The sequence below is a fragment of the Labrus bergylta genome, chromosome 6 (genome assembly GCF_963930695.1).
Source record: "Labrus bergylta chromosome 6, fLabBer1.1, whole genome shotgun sequence".
In the NCBI taxonomy this organism is placed as follows: Eukaryota; Metazoa; Chordata; class Actinopteri; order Labriformes; family Labridae; genus Labrus; species Labrus bergylta.
The window spans coordinates 19385205-19404068 of record NC_089200.1 but is presented as its reverse complement, the minus strand read 5'-3'; the positions used below and the strand labels follow the sequence as shown (position 1 = coordinate 19404068).

General features: G+C 41.1%; 1 protein-coding gene across 1 annotated transcript in view; it reads left to right on the top strand.

Annotated features, from left to right (window-relative positions):
- The first annotated feature begins 1338 nt into the window (after nt 1-1338).
- Nucleotides 1339-18864, top strand: part of lingo3a (leucine rich repeat and Ig domain containing 3a) — a 34293-nt gene continuing 16767 nt past the window's right edge. Inside the window, exon 1 of the mRNA XM_020632136.3 lies at nt 1339-1476. The gene's annotated coding sequence lies outside the window, so the exon portion shown is untranslated. The remainder of the gene's footprint in view (nt 1477-18864) is intronic.

Here is an 18864-nt window from a genome sequence, read left to right as displayed (position 1 = left end):
GAGCAAGCCCTTATGCCAGGACCCTGGAGCTGACTAATCTTAACTGAAAGCAGACATAAATTTAGTTAATGTTTTTTAATTCCACTTGCTCGTCTTCTGTTGTGACATGTTTAACGCCCTATGTCTGCAAGGTTTTAAGACTTAAAGTGACCCCAAAAGGGGAGTAGCCTAAGTATTGGGCATGAAGCTTGGTATCAAAACTAAAGTAGGCTATGTTGGATGTAGCCTGTAAAAAGTATTCAGGCTAACTAATGTTCATTACAAATGGGCTACATTACAATGTGATTATGCCTGAGAGGTGTGTTTATAAATTGATATGCTGCCCTTTGTTGCCCGAAAATTAAAAATGAGGTTCAAACAAAGCAATAGTCTATAGGCTATTGTAATGCAATTTTATGAATTAGCCTACCAACCAGCTAGATAGCTAAATTTATTGATAGGCCTAATTAGCAAAACATGTTAGCGATGGTTGGGGGTTATATGAAATCAAGTTCTTAAAGGCAATAGGCTGAAAAGGCTTTCTTAAAGCGTATTTTGAGATTAAACTTGCCAATAAATGATACAGGCATCATAAGAAATTGAGGGAAACATAAAATATAAATGGTAGCCTAATATAGCCTGTTCATGGTAATATTTTTTAAATAATAGTTTCTACCTAATTCATACATTAAATGCTCTTTTCTTTAGCCTTTTATTGAAATATATATATATTTTTATTATTCAGTCACTTTTATCCCTGATGAGTGAATGAGTAAACCCACCATCCAAAAGTCAACTGAATTTTAAAACAGATATCTTGTCATCCCTTTCCCCACAGGACTTGAACGCAGCAAGAAGCTGCCCGAGGAACATAGTGAGAGTGGGAGAAAGAGAGAGCAGTTCAGATGAGCCCCAAAGGTAATGAACAGCATCCAGGTCCGATTTCAAACAAACCCATACGCTCGCGCGCACACACACGTTGTAGCGCGCGCGCACGCAACGCTCCACATCCCATACACACACACACACACACACACACACACACACACACACACACACACACGCGCCAGCACACTCATACACATGCAATCCAATAACGCGAGCTTCGTCAGTCCGAGCTGCTTCCCGCCGCCGGTGGCAGCCCTCACCGCTTCCCCGAGACACAGTGCCGGGAGCCCGCTGGCAGAGGAGCTCCTGCTGCCTTCACCGTACAGAGGAACAGGGAGCTCATTTTGGAGGCGGTAGATAATTCAACTGCAGCTCTGTGCGGAGGAGAAGAAGAAGGGAAGGTGAGTGAATGCAGTCCACTGTTGCTGCTGCTGCTGCTGGAGAAGGAAGAAGAATAAGAGGAGGTGGAGGACGCTTACCGCCGGAAAGACTGGTGGAGCAGCATCATCTTGCACACAGACCCAGCTGGAGCAGACGGCAAGCAGTGAACAGAGCACCTCCTCCAGGCTTACAGATGTGGACGGAGCACAGTGCAAGTTATAGTCCCGGGTGAGCCAACTTCACACACGTTTTACTCCACACACACACACACACACACACTCATCTGTTTTTTTCCCTACTCCGTATGCTGTGTGACACTTCTTTGTGCTGCACTGAGAGATCTTGCACATGCAGTCTATTTGATGTGTTGCTTTCACTTGCTGCCGCTGCATTTGTCTCTGTTTTCATCAAGTGTGTGTGTGTGTGTGTGTGTGTGTGTGTGTGTGTGTGTGTGTGTGTGTGTGTGTGTGTGTGTGTGTGTGTGTGTGTGTGTGTGTGTGTTTGTCAGGACTCTGTTTAACGAATGACCTGCTGAGCGCAAGTTTCAACCTTTGATTACCCTGACACTAGTTTGTCCCCTCGCCCCTCTCTCTCATGGTGCAGCCCCGGCTGATCGATTTGCTCTCTAACTCACTTGGACACCGATGTTCATTGTATCACACTGGCCGTGCTGTCCTATTGTCATCCTTGAGATTGTGTATCCACGCACAGTCATTCCGTCTCCGCCTCCGCGTGTGTATAGGTGTTACCACTTCTCATTTAGGTTTTAATGATCTAAACGTGGGCTAGAGAGGGGAAGGCAGCCTTTGATCGATCCCTGCAGTCATCTCAGTGTGAGAAGCTTGGTGCCTGTCGTCGGTATGATACATCCTAAGCCCTGCCTGTGTTTGCTCAGCCCTCTCCCAGCTCTGCTCCTGCATTCATGTGGCTCTGTTCACTGCTTAGTGCAGTTTTAGAAATAAGCTGTGTTTTTTTTTTTTTAGAGGTTTTTTTATGGTTCAGCTTTAATCTTATTTCAAATCTGTCAGGTAAGCTTTTCCACTGAAAAACATACACTTACTGCAAATTATACTTGAGAGTGTACAGATGTCTTTCTGTTTTTTAGATAATTGTGAAATAAGATGAAGATTTGATATGCAATTAATGACGATGTCCACAAGTTTTATAGCTTTTGTTTTACAGTACCTTGGCTTTTAGGGCATTTTTTGGAAGCTTGGCTGTAGAGAAATGACAGGTAATAAGGAGGCAGTATGCTACAGAGGTCTCTGGCAGGACTATAACTAGCCGTCAGGCCACCAGCGTACCCCTCAGGCACCTATTTCCACGCTGATTTTCATCTCACGAGTAACAGGTAGTAATGATTTTTATCTCACGAGTAACAGGTAGTAATGTTTTACTTTTGCAAAGATAGATTGTTGTTGTATACCAATTATTGCAGATGCAGAGATCCACACACGGCAGATTGTGCATCTTTGTGCATATTTTAATTTCTATTAAATGAACCCAATCCCGTAGAAAATGAAAGAGTGAATTTGGTGTGCTGTTCTGAAATACTTTTGATGGTGAAGGACTCAGCCCCCATACAAGTTACTGAGGGTGAATGCGTTTTATGGATTAACTTTTTGACCCCAACCATGATTTACATTTATGTCCGTGAATGAGAACTTCCACAATTAAATAAAAACATCTTAGGCCTATATTCTGTGACACGTTAAGTAAGTGTGGTGGAAGGGTACCCTAAACTCAAATGGGAGAAAGTGGAAGTATGTTTCACTATGACTTAGCTAGATCGTGTTTTAGGGGGACTTTGCTCTTGAGCTCATTTGGTATAGGTTATTGTAGGGATGGTTGTTAAATCCATGGCTCCTTTCTGTCCTTTAGAAGTGCCATTGAGAGTTAAGAACTCCCAACGTGTTTGTGATGGCCTGCTTGGCTGCAACTGGTTGTGAGAACAATTTGTTATCATTTTTCATTTTTTGAGATTAAATGTATTTTCAGAAAAGAGTCGAACAAACATTGTTGTGTAGCACGTCATCAAAGCATCATAGTCTGTTGCCTGCCTAAAGAGAGACGCAGTAGCTTTTACTGTCTAAAAATCAAGAAGAAAAAAAAAACATTGAAGAGAAGGCAATTATACGACAGCTCTTAATGGTACCCGAGGTGCCACTTAGCCTCCCTATTTGCCAGATTTATGTGTCAGTAATGAAAAGTGTGCTGACGGGTCTATGTGGCCCTCAGAGTGCTTTGTTGAATCAGTTAGTCTTGTCCATTACTACACCTACACTTACCTCTTCCTTTTGATCCTTTCTGTAGCACATAAAGCTGTCAGACGTGCTCAATTGTGACATAACCTCTGCTTTACTCTGCCAATGGCCAGCCTCATTGTTTTTCAGCTGTGGAGTGTTTACGAGGGCTGTAAAAGCAGAGTTGCATCTTTTGTCAGCAGGGTGAGGGCACTGCTGCTCTTATGGCGAGGGAAGTAAGGAGCGAGGGCTGAGGTATTAAGTTATAGAGTTGTGCAGGAGGAAACAGAGAGGGGAAGTCAGATACCTGTAGGCACGCTGACATGTCCGCTGTCTCTGTTAAGTTGTCCAGCTGGAACGATCACAGGCCAACGGGTGCTGGCTGTCCTCCCGCTCCCTGACTGCTGTAATGCAGAGCTGAGAGAGCATCTGGGCCTCAAAAGTCATCTATTCACAAACCTGGATGCTTCATTTCACAATCATGTTGATAAAGGAATGCTGACCGGGTTATCACATAGATTGACAGATGAATAAAATAGCCATTTTAGATGATCTTTTCCCCAACAAATGTATCGGTGTTCACATCTGTGGGTTTGCATTCACCTATTAACTGTTACAGTAGAAAGCTAAAGTGACTCTTAACTCGTATGCTACTGTAGCTTTCTATTTAACCACTTACAGTATCACCCTATTAGGACTGGCTCTGAGTCATCAACCATGGCCATCTGTAGCAATGGGGTTTAATAGCATAACCATACTTCCTCAGGTGGATGCGACCTGATGTTGCAGAATATGGTTGGTTGTGCTGTTTATTCAGTTTATCACCACCACACCACTTCACTCCTATCACAGACCAAATGACCTGTGGCTCAAATTTGAATGCATTCAGCACCTATCATGTTGTGGTAACATCAGATTTCCACACAGTCAAACTGTGGAACAGTGTACTGATCATGTTTAGTTATAAAATCCCTGTACTTAAAGCTAACCTTTTCAAGCATTTATCTTTAACTTAACTATGTTTGATCACTGTCAAACATATATTGTGTCCTTTTAGCTAACTATCAATTTCTATTTCTTTTAGCAATCAAACCATATTTTTCCAATACTTCAAGAGGCATATTAGGAATTTTCCATCACCTTTACTGCTACAATATGTCTTGTTCAGCTTTTTGATAAAGCTGACAAAAATGTGGATATAGCTACTTTTAATTGCATCATGATTTTAGTCAAATTCTCGAGCTTCCTTACAATTCCTCCCCCCCTCCCCCGTACCTGCGGCAGACTCTGCTCTTCAAGTATCCCCAGACAGCAACCACTCCAAAGAGAAATATCAGCTGCATGACATAACATAAATGTAACTCCTTTTCTTAACCATGCTATTGACCTTTACCTGAAGTAGGTCGAGGCTTTATACAAGTCAGTCTCACAGTGAAGCAGTGAGTGTTATTTATCTGTGCTATTGTGCTATATGTGCATATGTTGTATAAAGTGCCATTTCTTCAGAGGGTTCGGGTCATGTTCTGTTATTAAAAACCAAAATATCAAAACGGCAAGCACATCCGAAAATTTAAGAACTGGGTGCTGAACGAAAAACTTCAAAAGATAGAGGAAAAATAGAGTCCGGATACCAGAAGCTGCTCCAATTATATTACATTTAATGGAAATTCACCACATGTAACATTTCGGGCCCTTGCCCTTCATCGGGCATATTTAAAACCAACAGAATCAAATCAAAAAATACATCAACCTAGTTTAACAGCAGCTATAAACGTGCTGTGGAGAGAGTTGGAGAGAATTCATCTTTGCCGAATGTTTGTTTTCTAACCATCTCTAATTTAACACTTTATTAAGCATCATGATGGCTGTCTAACTCTTCACTAATCTGATTTTTGCGTTTCTTAATGATTTGACCCGAGTTTTCCTCTCTCTTAGTATTACTCATAAGTCATCACTTATCACATTTGGCCTCTTTTAGCAGAAGAAATGTTCTGTTTGACTTTACTGGGTCGGCCCAGGGGGACTGCAGTCTTGCAGAGGAAGCTGAAGGTTGAGAAAAACAGTAGTTGCTCTTTGGATGCTGCATATTTCATGTCTACTGAGGTCTCAGGATGAAAGAATGTGTGATGAGATGGCCGTGGATTACGTAAGTACTAAAAGCAGAGCCAAGGATTCTCATGAGTGTATGAAGGCAGTACTTACACAGTTACAGTAAAAGGATTTCAGAAACTACTACATCTTTTTCTACTTACATAAGGTTATTGTCATTAGCGGATGGCTCTCTCAACAATGTGAAGCAAAAGAGACCAAAGTTTCTGGACCACGAGTTGTGTTATGGGATGAAGAGCAGGGTATTTGAGGAGTTTATATACTTGTCGCTCTCTCCGCCTCATTTCATTTTATATATTTCTATTGCTGCTGGCAGCTTGAAGCACTGAGGCTGGCCAGCCATAAAACAATATTCTCCACTATGGATCGACCATTATGACCGAGATTGCAGGAGAAAATAGAGTTTAAGGCTCCTGCTGCTCAGGAGAGAGTCATCCCTACTATCATAAGACCGGATTGAAAAGAAGGCCAGAGATTTCATTCTGCATAGCTTTGTTAGGCCTGACAGGAGAGGATGATGAATGATTGATTTTGACTCGAGTAAGCTACAGCTTCTAGTGAATCTCCTTCAATCAACACCATCATGTCAAGACAGTGAAACACCCACCTACCTTTGAAGGGTTGCACATCAGTAACATGTCTCTATTGTTTCACACTTTTCAGTAACTGTTGCATTTTCATTTGTAGCCCAACAGATATTGGATTTTCCAATTTTGTAGGGAATGCGTCACAGATTACCAATAGTTCAGTAAGCTAAAATAAACCATTTCTATAGGAGTTTTTCAAAAATATTATCCAGAGGTACTAAGGCGGAAAACAAATGCCAAAATATAATGTATAACTATATGGTGAACACACTGTAGTGCAAACCACACTCTACTAAATTGCTTTCCTTCGTGTGTCCTGAGGGTTTTGTAGTCAGAGTGGGTTCCACCGGACAAACCATTTCATGAAACATTTATATTTTAAAGTTTTCCTTCGCATTTATTTGATAGGGCAGCTCGAGATCAACAGGAATGGTGGGATAGTGAGTGTGGGAGATGCCATTCATCTAATTGTCACTTTTCAGGAGTTTAGTCTTCAGCTGGTGCAAAGAGTATGGCAGCCTTGAATAGAAAACTTGAGTTAATTATCGTAACTTCGGGTTCTAATAGTTCCATTTAGAGACAGTACTAAGGTGTGCTTTCTTTGGCATGTTAGGGGTGGTAGTAAAGTTGTTTGTTTTTCGATCGGAAGGTTGGCTGTTCAATCCCAGCTCAGAGGACTTCATGTTGAAGGAGCACTCTGCCAGACACTGAACTCCAAATTGCTTCCCATGGCATAGCCAGCAGTGTGTAAATGTGTATGAATGAGATTAGTTCATTCTGATGGGAATTAAATTATATTCTTTGTCATCAGTGTGTGGATGTGTGTGAATGGGTGATTGTGTCATGTTGTATAAAAGCGTTTTGAGTGGTCGGAAGATTAGAAAAGCAGTATACAGTACAAGTACAGTCCATTTACTTTAACTTCTTTAATTCCTGCATGATGTTTGTTTTGATGGCTTGACTGATTCATCATTCTCATTGAAATCTTCATTGAATATGGCTAATTATGTAAAAATATGATGATTGGCTTTTCTCACAGTCATTTTCTGTCTGATGTTAAGTGCTAAAACACTCACTCTCTGGAAAGACCTTCAATCACTGCTTTCTAAAAAGTCAACTTTGTGACTCAACAGACTGAGTGCACCTACAGGGTGAACTCATTCCTGTCCTGTCCTCACTGTGCACTCAGCTTTGTCCCTAACTGTCCTCCTCTTCCCGCCTGTGATACAGACAGTATTCATACGGCAGCATTGCTGGCAGTGATGGTCTAATGAGCTGTGAGCTGGAGGAGGCTGATAAACAAGGGAAAGGGCATTTGTACTGCAGTGTATCCTTATCAGCTTCTTTGATCCCTGCAACACCCAGCACTGTCTTCACAAACACATCACAACACCTGATCTATAAGCAAACTGTCTACAGTCAAATCATTGCTGCCGCATCAGAAAATCCTTATATAACATGATTCAATTAGAGATACATAACGTAACCTCTCTTTAGCTATTAAAAAAAAGCACTTCGCGGAGCATCAAAGGGCTCTTTTTTTTGTTTTCATCCTTGTGATAAAATCCCCTCTGTCTCCTCGTCCAAATTGTTTTTGAATTGTTTTGCTGCTTTATATGAAATAAAACAGATTTTAAAAGATGGTCTGCTTTTAAAATATCAAGACAGTTTCTTGCGCACAGTTTGTTTAAAAGCTGCTTTTATCTATTCATACATAACTTTCACAATCGTTAACCGCGTTTTTGCAAAAAGCACATTTTCAGAACTATTGCCTAAGTTTCCTTTAAAGCTTTGATAGAATCACAACTTTGAATTCCCCGAATTCATACATATATTAATCTGCTTGGTGTAGATTCCAGAGTTGTTATTTATGTATTCTTGAAAGGGTATCAGCCTGTTATTTGGCACATTTGCGGCAGCTGAGCCAGGCAGACATGGCCGACTCTATCTGCGAAGAGCCAGCTGTGTCCTGCGGGTCGACTGAAGTTACACACATCTTTCAAACCATCCCTCCACGGGCCCTGCGCACGAGATAGCTCTTTTAATCAGCTCTCTTCTATTATGTAATTATGAATGAAATTAGATTAACACAGGGCATGTAGTGTGTTTCTTGTGTAAGACTGATTCTGAGGTCGGAGCCAAAACACACACATTTGCCATTTTCTATTCCTCTTTTTCTTGTCAGCCCTGAAGCTTTGCTCGCTTATGTGGGATTTGAGAAATCATCCTGTGATTGAATCGAGAGGTAATTAAATTCAGATGCCTGTAGAGTGTAGCTGCATCTCCATGTACACACACATCACTCGCCTCACTCGCCTCTCTGAAATAATTTATGAACAATTGACAACCAGATTTGAGATTTATTTTTTGTCCTGAAATTTGACTCTGATGAACTGAACTCGTTGTGGTAGATGAACTTGACTCTGTGCACAGCTAATAAACACTATCATTTGATCACTCAGGTGTATTTAAATTCTAGAGCATACATTCTGACATTTTTTGTGGAGATGATGGTCGTTTAGAAAAAGATCAGTGTGATTTTTTTTGTGCAAAAATAAACACTCCATGCTGCACTGGAAATGTACGTCTGTGTTTTTGTTCATAGCTCTCAGGTTTTTTCTGTATGTCTCTCTTGTCCTCATTAAGAAATGGGTCCCTGAACCTTGTGAACCTATTTTGAATATCTCATCGGTTTAAATGAAGATTAAATATTCATGCCTCTTTGCGTCTTCATATCAGTCATTAACCCATAATACTCCTCTCTCTCTCTCTCTCTCTCTCTCTCTCGCTCTCTCTCTCGCTCTCTCTCTCTCTCTCTTTCAGTCGTAGCTAGAGCCGACTCTTCGTTTCAGCCGCTTAACATAAATCAGATCATCAGTTGATCAAACCAATCCTCCTGAAGTGGAGATCAGTAGAACTGACGGATGAGAGTGAACTGCTCCATGTAGCTGTTTGTCTTTAATTGATTTACTTTCTCATTTCTGTTTTTTTTTTTTTTTTTTAAGTGCTCCTTTGGTCTTTTCCTTTGAAAGCTTTCATGTGAGTTTGGTTGCTCGTTTGATTCCTGGAGGAGAACAGGAATGAAACAAAAGATTCAAAGCTGGGATCGAAACCTTACAGACATGTCATTCATCAGGGGATCTTTTCTATTTCAACATGTTGGAGAAATTAGATCATTCTTAATCTGCAAGACAGTTAGATAAGATCAAAGTCCCCTATGTTTGTGTGATTATAAGAAGGCTGTGTGATTAATCACAAGTCGCAAAAATCTGAATTTATTGCAATAAAACTTTGTATGTCAACAAGTAATACTTTCTCACTCAGCATGCGTACATGTTATGTAAGGAGGTCTGTGTATAATGGTTACAGTTTTACATAATTTAATGCAGCTGACTGCATTAAAGTTTAAGTTAGGGGCCAGCTAACTTCAGATTAATTGGTGCCATTTCAGTGGTGGAAAGAAAAACACTTTTTGGATTGGATCTGGATTCAGGAGGGAAATGTTGCAAACACAGGTCATGTGTAAAACATGTACAACAGCAGATAAACATGAACACTGTGACATATAGCAAATACACATTCTTTAACTGATTGCAACATTAAACAATGTTTAATAATAAGATGTTTCATATTACAACAGACTTTTCTTCTTCACCAGTCAACTCTCAATTCTCTGAGTCATTAGGTGACAGGCTGCAATACATCTTCCTCACTGGTTGACTGCTGCAAGGCGCTGAAGAGATAATCTGTATCATCATTAAAGATTTTCATCACCAGAGGGATTCGATTGCTTGGGTCCTTACTTATGTCGCAATAATTGGAGTTCACTCTGAGGTCAGAAATGTCTTGTTGTACTTCCTGTGTTCATTAGTGTTTTAGAGCTTGTAGCTGGAAGGTGTTACGACCATCTGCCTGCTGACAAGAAAGGTAACACATTACTTCGTTATTGAGCTGTTAATTGGTGCTGTGCAGCTATCTCCAGGTGACCTTTTAGTTTGATGTGAAACAGAGGTTTTTGACTCCGGATATTTGTTTTGCATATTTATATGCAGCATTTGATTTCAGGACTTTTTTCAGGGTTTTGCGTGTGCATGTACCATAAGATGTGAAATAGTCTTTTCATGCAGCCTCACAGAGAGGGGGGCTGACATATTTCAACGGCAAATACATTTTTGCGGATTGTTTTTTGAAAAAAATAAGTCACAGCCTGAAAGGAAAAATCTCTCCCCCTGCTTTGTTTCTGCATCATTTGAACTAATAAATCTGCAGCTGTATGTGTTCATGCGTAACTTTGACAGATGGGCGTGATGAGATTGTGCTTAACAGACTGTGGATCCTCTTCCTCTATAGCTTTCTTCCTCTTCCTCACTCTCTCTCTCTCTCTCTCTCTCTCTCTCTTTGGGAACGTAAGGATTCCGCCTGCCTGCCTGATCAGAAGTTGTCAGCTGAGACTCTCTGCTTCGAACTGACTCACTGCTGTGGCGAGTTTCTCTTCTTTTGTTTGGGGCATCACACAGACTGTAACGCCTGTGAAAGAGTTGAACACCGTGTACTCGTTCTGTTTTCATGATCTATAATCTGTCACTCATGAGAATGTGTGCATGCTGCTGTGAACACAAACACGTCCGCGTCAATGGAATAAAAGATGTGCTTTCTGATCACAGACCATTTATAAGAAGTTGACGTAGCAAGACGTAGTCCAGCAATGAAGCCATCTCTGGAAAATATCCACAAAATACTGGAAGGCATATTTAATTTGAAAGTTCCCTTTGACTCTTGCATTCACATCCTGATTTCTGCTCATAACAAACTATTACGAGACACTGGCTGAATCCCGACTCTGCCACTTGAGAGGGGTGGGTTGAGTGGATACAGTTAATTAATGAATTATGGGGAAAAAAATCTCCTTCTCACTTTGTCTACAAATTGAGGATTTTATTCATTTTGGATCAAGATGAATTTGTGGACTTTTGCTAGACAGGTAACATCTAGTCAATAAGAAGAAGCCCCAAACATACCTTGCTTAATTTTCCACTTAAGCAATTTTCCACTAAAAAAAATGGGACCATCATTTACAAACTTAAAATCATGCCTTATAAAGACAGACTTGAGAGTACTGACTGATAGCATAAAATCGCTAGAATAATGTTTACTGAGGTGGTAAATCAAGCGAGATCTAGTATATTATTCTAGGGCTGTCAGTGTTAACGCATTAATCGTGATGCCAAATTCATTTTCATAGACCATTGGAGTGTCTGTTTGCGCTTCTGCATTGACCTAATATTTCAGCCCCAGAGGGCTACATCATCCTTTTTATTTACACAGCCCATGTTCCTGATCTGTGATGATGCCACACTCTGGGGTGAAGAGGACAACCTGCTTCTGGACATCAGGGGGACGTCATGAATTTATCAAAGGTGCCAGCAGCGGTGCAGTGAGAGAGGGTTGCATGGGTCTGACACTCTGCTCGTCTTCACAGGCCTGTCATTGGTTCTAAATGAATTATTCATCATTTGATATTTTCATGAAAAAACATTGATCACAGAATCAGAGATCAGTGTGCTTTCACGACAGCCTGTCAGAACCACCTCATCTCTTTCTAAGGCGGCATCTTTGCATGCTCTCCCTTCACTCTCATATAGTGAACACCCATAGCTGTTTTACAGAGGATTTTCTTCTTACCGTCCCACTGCCTCTTGCTTTTGTCTCATCAGAACCACTTTCATGCATCTATCCTCTGCCTCGATGTGGGGAAGGCGGCAAGTAAACAGTTTCCAGAGAGCCTGTGAATAATTTCTATGTCAGGATGTAGCTGCGGTTGTTTCTGTTTGCAAGCACAACTATTTTCTTGGTGTGGTGCAGACAGCGTGTTTCTAACTCCATCTAGTATTCTGTTTTATCCCAGTACACCCAGTGCTGAGTTCCTGTGTGATGTCAGGTCGGATCTATGTTTAATGTGCAGGGAGAGCCCAATTACTCTGTGCCTGTAGCGGTACCTATAGACGCTCGAGACCCCCTCGCATTCCAGATAACAAGCCGTGAAGTCATGGCCCTCAGACATGGTTGGTGAGATGGCATGGCACAATGATCCTCTTTAAGGACACCGATTTTTCATCCTCGCTCTGGAATCTGTTGTTATTTTCAGAGTAAATTTCGCCTGAAGAGTTATCTAAGGCTTCGGCCTTTTATTTCTGAGTGAAATTTTAAAGTTGTCTCCTTGAAGAGCAGAGGGAGCATGATGCCAATTCATCCCTCTCTTTCTTTTCTTTCTCCTGAAGGCCTTCAGGGAGAGCAGCTGAGTCACCATTTCCTCCTTCTCTTCATCCTCAATGTGCTCTTCCTCCTCATTCCTTCTGTTTCCCCTCCCTAAGCCTTTGTCACAGGAGCTGACAACCTGGTGTCACCTGCCAAGGTTCACTTTTAAGTCCCTGCAGAGCCTCGCCTGACAGTGCATATGTGGATTTTTAGCTGAATTTATCAGTGCATACTTGTGATTTTTGCTGTCAGCGTGCATGCCGTCCTATTAGTCAGAGGTGTAGTATTGGACAGCAGCAGCGGAGTCGTTGATGGAATCTCTCTTGAGTTGCGATTTATGCCAGAAAGATAAGAGAGTGCGGCTGTCAAACAGCCATCTAAGGACACACACACACACACACACACACACACACACACACACACACACACACACACACACACACACACACACTCACTCACAGTCTGTGTTCCTCTGAAGTGTTTCACTTTTATCAAAAACATTTCCAAAGCTCTCTCTCTTCCGTGGCTCTGTCAAAACGCATAATCCCTCATCACCTTGCCTAAGCCAGCTCACATCTCTGCTTTCTGTTTTCATCTGTCACCTTGTGAAAAAAAATTCTCGTCGTCTATCATGTCTTCAATTTCTAATTTCATTTTTGCATGATCACCTTTTTTTTTTTAGCTTTTCAAAGAGCTCTGAAGGCATTTCCCTTATTTTTCTCATTTATGTTTTTTTTTTCTTACATGCTCAGCAGCTTCATTTTTTGCTTCTCTATTTTGCATCAATTATTTTTCTCTCTTCTTCAAACGCTTGACTTCTTGCTTCCGTTAAAGAAGAAGCTCATTGTTACATTAGCTAATTTCTCAGGCGACACGGCATAGATACAGGATCTACTATTCTTCTTCATCAGCTCGTAGATATAAAAAAAACATTTACAAACATTAACCAGAAGAAAAATAGGAGAAGGAGAAAGGATTAAATTTTGGTTTACCAAAAGAATAATTATCTCTGTAGGTCTGTGCGGTCATTACTGGGTATCCAAAACTCTGAATGTGATATTGATGTTTGCAGATAAATCGGCAATTAACAGGCATGATGTGCTGTGAGAAACTTTCTGTGTCTCCGTGTCGTGAGAGCAGTGCCAGTGTTGTAGCTTGAGATCTTATAATTGCCTCAGATTTCTTCCTGTAATTAACACTCTTGGATAATTATGCCAGAATCCCAGACCTTGCTATTCTCACATTATTAGGCCAGGGGCGGCAGTAAGGAGAACTTGCACACACACAAGTACAGTCTGAGCACACATTGAAAAATTAGATGGATGTGAATTTCTCCTCTGTATTTCCGCTTGCTTCCTGCTTTTTCTTTCATATGGGGGTCACATTTTAGCCAAGGCAATTTTTTCCCCGACAGTCCATCATCCCAAAACCAGAGTCTTGACCACTGCGAGATTAAGGCTGAACGGGGGAGAGACAGGAAGTAGACAGGCCACAGGATTATAGGGACGTGAAGTAGGCCATACAAACAGGCTGAGCTGAATCATGGACAGTAGACCATAACATAGACAGATATGGAAGGCCCAGTACATTTCATCAGCATGTCATTACACTTTAATCCCAGGCCAGCCAGCTGCATTTGTGTCAGACAGGGACAGTTTTTGGTCAGGATATTACTGTTTCACCTTGATGCTGTATTGAAAGACTTTGACTCAGACATACCCTATTGTTTTGTAGATTTTGTTTTGTACTTTGGGGCAGGTGTGTGTTGTGTAATATTTGGGTTTCCATGATAAAGACTCCAATTGAATCCTATACTTTCTATTTTGGATAGCCAAGACTGAGGAATAGTCTGTGAGGTTTCTAGAAATATTCTTCCTTTTTATAAACCACATTGCCACTGTAAAGAATATATTCATTTATTCAAATAGGACAGTGGATAGAGTCGGGGAGAGAGAGAGAGAGAGTGAGTGGGGAATGACGTGAGAAAAGAGCCACATGTTAGTTGAACCAGGTCTGTCCGCTTCAAGGAGAACAGCCTCTATACCAGGGACACTGAGCTAACCACTACGCTAAGTGGTGCCCCTCTCATTGGGCAATTACCCATAGCAATGGTCTGCTATCTGTCAATAGCACATCATTGTTCTGAAGAGCAAACTGTAAAAAGCAGGCGGTTGCTAGAGATGCGTCTCTCATCACAAACCCTATACTGACTTAAGAAGAAGAAGATTAAGAAGATTTACTTTATTAATCCCCGCAAGGGGAAATTTCAGTTTTTACACTCTAGTCATGAACACACACATAGGCTGAAGTATATATATACAGACATGCACACAAACAGGATCCTATGAACATGCACTAAGGGAGAGATGTCAGAGTGACGGAGCGGCCCACAGCGGGTGCTCCTGAGCTGATGGTGGGGAGGGGGTTCGGTGTCTTGCTCAAGGGCACCTCGGCAGTGCTCAGGAGGTGATCTGGCACCTCTCCAGCTACCAGACCAACTTCCGTGCTTGATGTTTGTGGTCATTGCAGAAATTATAGACACCAGAGAGACCAAATTATTTCAGTGTGCATGGATTTAGATTGATGCTTTGTTGCTGTAGGTGATAATTCTGGAATTCTGGAGTTTATATTTGGAGGAGAAACAACATTATAGGATGAGATAGGATAATACTTTATTGATCCCCAGAGGGGAAATTCAAGCGTTGCAGCAGCACAGACAAGTAGAAGAAGGTGAAACAAAATACAAATTTAAACAGAATAGATAAGATAAATATGAATAAAAATAGGGGGTATATACAAGTACAATATGAATGGTGAAGTTAACTATGCAGGGAATTGAGACATTATGTGCAGTGAATGGCAAGATGAAGTGATAAGTGATTATAACTAAACGGCTGAAAATCTGAAAAGTAAAAGGTTTAAAAAATTACTCCTTAATTGCTCCTGCTTTGAACTTTTTACAGAACACAAAGTAGAAATAGGATGTCCATGAGGTTCTTAGTCATCCTGATCCTGTTTTTTTTTCTTAGATCAATCTAAAAGGAAACTGGATGGTTGAAATATACTCATTTGACAGCAGATGTTCATTTTGAGCGGCTGAGCAACGGATGGTGACGACCCTTTCTGGCCTTCTCAGACGGAAGAATTTTAATAAGACTAACTACATGAAAGACATGTTTGGGGAAAATCAAACCAGCACAAGTATGCTTTACGTTTCAGTAAAAAAAATGATCAGCCGTGCAATCCACAGTGAGCAAGGACGGGTGAAAATGAGAGGGGGTCTGAGGAGAGGTCAGACATGCCAGCAGGCATCTTGTTACAGAAGAGAAGCATAGAAAAGTGGGATTCAAATTTCAAAAGTATCCTCAATACTGGTTTTAATGCAATATTTTACACTCGGCTTCATGAGAGGCACAAAATTAGATCATCCATACGTTTTTGTTGTCTGAAAAGAAAGTGTCCACCCCTAGCAATACAGAATAGTTGGACACTACAGACAATTGTGCATAAAGTTGAATGAGAATATGGATACTATGTTAATGTTTAAAAAAAAAAAGAAAAAAGAAAATGTAAAGTTAGGGATCCATTTCTTGTTAAAGCAAAATACTACTTTAGTTAATGGTAAGAAGATTTTGTTTCTTTCAGATGAAGCCAGACTAACCATTTGTTTCCAGTATTTTTGCAAAGAGAAACTAACAGGCTGATGACTTTAGCTTGTCTCCTTGACTAGAATAAGTCAAAGGAAAAAGGCGAATAAGCATATTCAACACAAAAAAGCCAAACTTTTCCTTTAATCATTCACCCCTGCTGGAATTTATGCTGATACACTCCATCTAGGCTTGTGTCACCTTCCTTTTGTCCTGTCTTTATAACATTCTCTGCCTTCACTTGCCACACTTTCACAGTTTCCTCCTCACCTTCAGGTGATGCTGGTGACATAACTATGGGAGGCCAATATGTTTCAGGACAAGCCAACAGCCCAAACAACCAAAGTCACCTCCACAGTGTACAGTATGTGTTGTCACTGGATATAAGCTGTGTGTGTTCCTGCATGGACATTTTTAGTACATTTTTATCTGACATCAAACTCCCTTAAATGTCTCAGTGAAGTATGTGACGTTCTTCATTTGAGAATTTTTAGATATCATGAGTTACTTTTCATAATGTCAGTTTTTGTTCAGATTGAGCTTAGTGAGTGTTGTCAGTAAGATGTCTGTCCATAATAAGGTCTGTTATCATCAGTCATATTGAATGACAGTGGCGGTTTTCCAAAACTGTCAGTATCCTCTTTCAAAAGGACTTTTGAATCCTGTGTCACGAGTGAGGCATCGTTTCTGCTTCAGTTACATAAATGCTTTAAATCTGATTATTCAGTTTACTTATGAATTCCTGGTACGTTTACAAGCATACGTGATACAGAGCCATCAGTGATATATCTTATAATAACTCAACATAAAATGACAAATACAAAGGGCTCACACACAAAGACAACACATCTGCATGGAAGTGCATCTCTGCTCTTAGACGTCGTCTCCCAACACATGAACTGTTATCGCTTTTAAGGATGCTAGTCAGACAATAAAAAATGGCAACACATGGATAAGGAAATGTGCCAGAAGTCCTTTATCCAACTGATAGTTACACCAGAAGCTCCAATAAAGTGGCCTTGCCCCAAGAGTCTATAACGTAATTCCAAGACTGATTACCCCCCATTATTTGGTTATCAATCTCTACTATTTCTCACATTTAGTTCCCTGTCATGAACCCTGCAGCAAATTGAAAAGTTAGCAACTTGCTGGCAATATAGTTAAGCATTAAGCAGCTAAATAGTAAGTGACTGACATTTTCTTTGGAGTTGGTAGTGACCAAAAACAGAGCTAAAAGAGTAAGAATTACAAATAACATTCAACTGGTTACAACAAACATAACTCAGACAACTAATGTTACCAATGTCTGCTGGTTGGGGGCTGAAAAGACAACTGTTTGCTGACAAGTTGATAATAATTTATGATACGTTTGTGTCCATGGCTCGTTTCTACTGCCCCGACCGAAGAGGCCAATTAATTGAAGGTTCAAGCTTCACTGGTTAACCATGTGTCTTCTGTCTTTACGGTGTATAAACTCAACAGTGGATCTGGGCAGATGGACTCCCTTCTGGTCTTTCGCCTAAATGCTTAAAAGGATCAAATTAGAGGAAAACCTCCTCTGTCTGTCATGAAAGTCTTTGGTATAGAAATGCTTGGACGCTGCTTAATTTGACTTCTGACAGTTCAAAGTAGCCTGACAGTGACTCAGTCAGCTATTCTCCGCTTGAACATCATGAATGGACAGCTGTAGGAGCTAATATGATGTGAAAAACGCAGACTGCCAGCTATCGTCTCCATCTGTCTCTACTTATAACAAGTACCGTTCTCACCGGGGACCTTCAGCAGCACAGAGGCTTATCTGCCTTATTCTTCCCGCACCTTTCAAAGACATCTCTTCCTGGTTTATTACTCGGACAGAACTTTCTCCACCTCACTGCCGTCGAGTGATGAATTATGAATAGATGTGGTTCCAGCAGCCTCGTCGGCCAGGCCTGAGGATTACTTTCAATTTGCACACCCCTTCCCTTGCTCTCTCACTGGCTCACACTGCTAGTCAGACTTCTTTCTCCAGGGACTTCGAGGGCAGTATTAGATTGCTGCCTGAAACTCTAACCTCTGCCAATCATGTAAAAAAGTTTGAGGAATGAATCTCTATGGATGCCCAGTGCATGCACTGTATACAGTTACACAATGAGTGCTCGAGTTTCTGCCCCTCTCTTTGACTCCTACATTAGTGGCATTGCCTCTTACTGGCCGTAGATAACATTTCTCACTTTCCTTAGGCGAAGACGAAGGGCATGTGTGACTCTAGATAACTGGTTGTAATTGGCCTTGTAGATGAGCAAGCAGCAGGCAGTGTAAGGGAAGTAGAAAGGACAGGGATCCATTTAATAAAGCCAATGAGAAGGACATGGAGAGCCCAAAGGCTTCAGGAAGGATTAGAGCAGGCTCTGGCAGATTTAGGCTTATGATGCTACCACGAGTCTATCAACCTTGAGGGGCAGAAAAAGGACAAGAAAAGCATTGGGGTCAGAATGTAGAACAAGGGTTTACATCTTTTACACCATACAAGATATCGCAGCCCTCTATTCTGCCTTGATCCTAAGCTGCTTCCCATCCAGAGATGTCTGTAAACAGAAAGATTTCAAAAGGTCAAGTCCCCAAGACACCAACCTTTTATTATACAACTCACTCTCATTGCTCTGCAGGCTGACGATGGTGTTTGCAGTGTCTTTGTGTGTGGTAATTGCATGCTGCCTGCCTGTCTGCTTGTGTATATCAGTGCAATCATGTGTTTTCATGTGTAAATTAGGACACCTAAATCTGTGTTTGTGC